Raw genomic sequence first — 6,197 nt, 5'->3', positions numbered from 1 at the left:
GCACGTTTGATACATTACAGACAAAATGACTAAGATTCAATGTTCTCCGTTATTACCCTTCATATGGAACATGGAAACCTATGTCAGTCTCTTTGAAAATGAGAATGCGGTCAGGGGAGTAGTATCTGTGTAGAAGAAAGCCATGCAAGCCTAAGGGACTTGAACATTCCTCTCAACCTGTGAGAGCAAGAAAACTGGACAAAGGCAGAAATAATGGAAGGACAAAGGACTAAAAATAAGAACACTTTTTAAATATTGCTCCTACAAACTTAGAAAGTTGATAGAATAAGCGGTTATGCATTAGTGTGAATTTTCTGAAGGATATGAAGTCTGAAACTCAAATGTGTGCTATTATTTTCTGATTTTAGTCCTCAATGATTTGTCAGTGATATGCCAGAAACCCACAATGTTATGAGAAACAGACCAAAAATATGAGACAAAACTCTGGACATTCTGTGAAAATCTGTTGAGAGGTATGCTTGAAGAAGGTGGAAGCATAGTTTAAGAGATAGCTGCATTCCCTACTTTTGTAGCATACTACAATATACACAGAAAATGCATCAGTATAAAAACCCCAAATGAGGAATGACAAAAGAAGATAGATGTCATCATTCCAAAAAACATGAACCACAAGACATACTTTATGGGTCTGACAGCAAAGGTAACCTAATCTCCTGTACATATATATGGTTATATATGGCTTGATCAACCAAGCAAAACATCAAACTCAAACTAGTCAAGCCACCTTCTCAAAATTGCAACCTAATGAAAAAAAAATTAAAACATGTTTTTGCAGGGGGCAAGCCAACTCTGAGATTGCACTACAGTTTAGAAACGGCAAATTCCCCAATCCTCACTGTACTATAATATTTCAGAGGCAAAAGTGGTGGAATGAGTGATCATCTGATTTTATATCATACCTACCATTTTTTTTCACTTCAATGAAGAGAACTTTCGACTGTTGGAATGTAAACCGTGTGTGTGTGTGTGTGTGTGTGTGTGTGTGTGTGTGTGTGTGTGTGTGTGTGTGTAAATATATGCACACATGAAATATCAGACTTACTGTAAAAGTTTATTAAAGGTAAATCAAATGCACGACATACATAATATCGATAATATATGCATAAGAATGCCAAATCCTTAGTGAAGTGTTGGATTTAGTGTAGAGGCAGAGCTATTGTTGTATTGTTTCTATGTGATTTATAGCAGGCAAAGATGTTCAGTGTGCTATTTACTGTGTTAGATTTGAATTCAGCTAATTTATTGTAGGGGAATCATGGCTGGTGGAATTTTTCAAAATTTAGGAAAAAAACAAATAATATAAACATTAAAAAATGACACGACATTTGATTAAATCCACGAATATGCAAACCAGTGTTTAAAAATGAAAATATATATAACCAGAGATGGCATGTATGTATTGAATAATGCTTAACAACTGTTTATGCTTAACCATAACAAATCAGAGCACACAAGAACAACATTTATAACTGGCAAAGTCTACGAAATATTATATAGCAGATTTCTTTATTTTTCTGTTTCAAAAGAGAGAAGGGAGAAGGGAAACTGACAAAAAAGAAACACTAGAAAATATTTGAAAGTTGCTAGAACTGCTGGTCAGGTTCAAATAAGATTAGAAAATTTTGATGGTTGCTATTAAATATTTATAGAAATATTTACTCACACAACCCATGCTAAGTTTCTCAGGTTTTGATGGTTAATATAAAGTTATTATAATAAATTGTTGTAATTAAAGAAGAATTATTACAAGCAGTGGAGTTCAAGTGGTTGAAGGCACCTAGGCTAGTAGTTCTGAACACTCATCTCTGCATAGCTTTTCCTAGCTACAGTAAGCCCACCATGGTAAATCCCCAGTAGAATATACCAACACTCAGATATGTTAAGAGAATTTTTATCTTCCACTGGCAAGTAATGGCTTGTCTACTGCTAAAAGCAAAACTTAAAGAAGCTAAAAGCTACCCAGACCAGGCCAGGCACAAATCCCATAACACTGTCGGTAGAGATCATAGTGTTTACGACAGTGATTTCTATTAGTAGGGAGATTTCTACCTTCTTAAAGTTTGTACAACAGTGGTGTTGGTACATTTAAGTCCAGGGGATGTGGAGGAGGTTGGGGGGGTTGCTCCCCATGCAAAAAAAATGTTATTTTGTTATTCATTTTAATGACAAAGTTGACTTTATGTGCTTTTGTTATATTAGTAATCAATTAAATGTGTATTCAGTCTATTGTGTTCAGTGAAATGATGGCCACTGTTTTTATGCATTTATTCAGTGCTAATACAATTGTATTTGTGTATGTGCATGTATATATATATATATATATATATATATATATATATATATATATATATATATAAAATTCATGAAGGATGAGTCAAGCATGTATATTGCTGACCACTTTCAAGGAGGGATGTTTTGCTGAATGTTCAAATTATCGAACATTGGCATTATTGAATGTGTGTTTTCAAAACAGTTGTGTGTGTGTGTGTGTGTGTGTGTGTGTGTGTGTGTGTGTGTGTGTGTGTGTGTGTCTGTCTGTGTGTCTGTGTGCATGTGTGTGTTGGAAGGTTAGGGATACACCCATGATTAAGTAAAGGGAGAAATTTAGTTTGTGTATGTGAGTACTTGCAGGTTAGGGTTAGAGTTATGGTTATGTAACTGGGGATAGATGTTGCCTGATTGTGTGTTTGTACTTTTGTGTTGTGTTTTTTTCTAAGGTAAGGTGTCTAGTTAGGGTTAGGAGCAGGGGCAGGGTTAAGGTTAGGGTTAGCAGGCATTAATAAGGTGGTGCAAAGGAGGATGAAACTAGTTACCAGCTATTGTATTAGGAGCTGTAGCTACTGCAAACACAAGAGAAATGTGAGCAGTAATGGAGATGGACTGATGATAAGGTGATGCTTATATTCAGGATGAACAGGAGAAGAAGGGTCAAAGGAGGTGGTAGAGTGGCAATGTATTACCCAGAAAGAGATAAGAAAGGAAAATAATTCATTGGCATTGATTCTAGAGTGGAAAAGGGGGTGTCCTCAGGGCATAATACTTCAATGTTTCACCTATTTTCCATTTAATTCGTAACTTATCAAGAACTGAACTCAAATCATTTCAACTCACTGGAAATTCAACCTGATGAAAAAATAAATAAATAAAATTAAGCATTTTCTTGCAGTGGGACAAACCCTGTCTGGACCTTCCAAACCCACATAACTAAAATACACTAACCTCATGGTCAGAAAACTGAAAACAGAAAACAGCACAGACAGTGCACCAGAGCAGACATAGAAATCTCACCTGCAATGACTTTCTATTGGTAAAGTCCACTCACTGAGCTCCAAATCAGCAAATTAAAATCAATGTGGTGAAACTATTTTATAATTCATAACCTTCTTTGCGAATGTTTTTGAGTATAGGCTCATCCTAACAATTGCATGATTATTAAAATGAAGAGCTTATGCCTTGGGATACACATCCATGATCAGCCATGTTTGCAAACTATATTTTCTAATCACATCATTAGGGCTGCACTACCTACGTAGCTATAAAGGTAGACAGGTGAGTAAAAGAGACCACCACCCCCTTTATAAATGACATCAATGGAAAATACAACTAGCACATATGATTGTAGTGATATATAATATAATGTTCTTAAAGTTATCTTACCTATTTATTGGGAGAAGGTATAGCAAAACAACACCATCTGTGGTAATTACCTACAGCATGTATAACACTGCATGCAGGAAAGAATAAGATAAAAGGTTCAGAAGCAGAAGTTGTGGGTGGATGAAGAATAACAGAACCATATTCACAGGGGATCTTTATCACTTTTCTATCAGTGATCAGGAAATTGCCCATATCTCGGTGGTTACAGGGAAAAGGAAATATGCTTGTATAAGTTTCATTGAATATCATCTTGGGCAGACAATGGTGAGAGAAATTAGTCGCCATCAGTGATCATGTTATCATAAGGGTTACCACCCCAGACTCCAACTTGATTCTGTCTTATGACTAAACCACTAGTGAGGTGGATAATGGGAATCCTCTGAATGTAGTGCGTACAGAGTAACATCTTTGATACTCTACCTTACTGCAGCTGGATAGCAGAAAAATAAAGGATAGTGGGTGTGATATAAATTGTTGAGATTATCAGGAAACTGGTTGTCTAATCAGAAGCAGTGGGTTGTTAGAAGAAAACTGGAGAAATGTTAGTAAAAAGTGAATGTTCACAGGGTCCAGTGATGGAACTAATAATGTTTAGTATATTTGTGTCACATATTTCATGATGGGTTTGAAAAGCAAGATTAATATACATGCAGATGTCACAAAATCATTGTGATTGTCACTAGGCAGGCATGGCCTTTAGGGATACCTGCACTCTCTGTCATTGTAGGCAGGTATGGTCCACCTGTGATTTAATATGCAACAGTACAAAGCTATGCACTTCAGGCAGACATAGAAAACACAGAAAACATTCAGCCTTGTCATGAGAGTAAACATGACAAAGAAAGAAAGAAAATTCTTTAAGAGTAATAATCACCCAAAAATAAATTAAGTTTGTAATGTTAAAAAGTAAGACTGTGGGATGCATAACACAAAGGGTGAGCTCCACCATTGCTAAGGTAATCCTTATATTGTTCAGGGCATTGGTAAGGCTCTACTGCATCTGTTTTATGACAGGGTGAGACAATTAGCCTACTTAGCCTGCTCTTTGAATACATTTAACATCCTTTTTCCCATTCATCCCTCCTTTCCCCTTACATTTTCTCTGCTTGAATTATTTTCCTTATACGTACTTGTATGGATTCTGTCTCCTTCAGGCATCTCGCTTGCACATCTCATGTATCCACACCCCTCTATGTGAAGAAGTACATTTGCAGATCCAGGAGCAGCTGTTTAGGGTGACTCCTTTGTATCCCCTGGCATGGACTCCCCACCTATACAAATCCCTCTCTGTTTCTTCTGCTCTCTAGTAAGAAGAGCTCTGAATCTAATACTTGTTTTTCATGCATTCCCCCCTTCATCCCACATACATTTTGGATGGATTTCATGCAGACCCGTAACAGCTTGATATCCTTTTGCTTGTATAGCTTGCACTACTGCACAAGCTACTTAAAATGTGCCAGAGCAGAGCCATGCAGACTGCGGCATTATTTCAACGGCACTGTTCAGCAGAGACTTTAGCTTGCACAAGCATGACAAACACAACTGCCATACAGCTAATAATGTCTTCTACTTTACCCTGCATCACAGTCATTGATGTGCTTTTGTTTTCACAAAAAAAGCCTCTGACAAATCTGATAGGATCTTTACCAAACATTTTGCGAATCTTACTGCTACTGCTTTTCTGCTTTTTTTTTTTTTTTTTTTTTTTTTTTTTTTTTTGAGATATTTGATCCCTTCAAGCATATTTAGCGGGTTCTTCTCATCTTTGACATTTGGTCACTCAGATGTTGCTGTGGATTGTGTTATGGGTTTTGTTAAAACATAAGGAACAGTTTTCTCTGCTTAAAATATTGGCTGACCTGTTAATCTGTTTGTTCATCCTTACCTTCAACATAGTCCTCATTTGTAACTGTCTTTTAACAAGGCGGGTGGTGTCTCCAGCTTGTTGTTACACTTTCTAGCAACTGTAAGAATTTGACCATTTTATTTGATCAACTCCTAAAGCACCTTTATGTAGTGATTTCCACTGAAGTTATATTTATTTATGCATCTGACTTAGGTACTAGTCTGTGTTTGAAGCATTTAGCAGACTTGTGTTTGCCAACACCTCCTACTCTGGCTTAGTCTTTGGATTTATGTGTATAATGAAGGGTATGATGCTTTCAGCTCTGGTTTTATGACTTTACTTTGTACTTGATCTGGTCCTGTTTTACACAGACTTTATTAGAATTAATTTAGCAGATATATACCTGTCTAACAATCTTATTTGACCTGCTGTGCTATTGTTTGTAATGATCTGCATAATACTGGATCCAACTGGACAAGTCACATGTTATATGTAATTTCTAGTAGACAGATAATTGCTTCAGCCTCAGTTTGGTTATATTTAATAGGTGCCTGCCTTCTGTTGTGAGCTGTGTTTTACCTGGTTCAGCAGTGCTGCTCTGACTTCTTGTATATGAACTGTATTATACTTCATTCAGGTATGGGAAGCTTTATTTTGGTTTGGTAGTTTATGC

Source organism: Protopterus annectens, chromosome 13.part0 (assembly GCF_019279795.1).
Source record: "Protopterus annectens isolate FY-2018-M chromosome 13.part0, PAN1.0, whole genome shotgun sequence".
Taxonomy (NCBI): Eukaryota; Metazoa; Chordata; order Ceratodontiformes; family Protopteridae; genus Protopterus; species Protopterus annectens.
The sequence above is the reverse complement of the archived record's forward strand: the minus strand, read 5'-3'. Positions refer to the sequence as shown.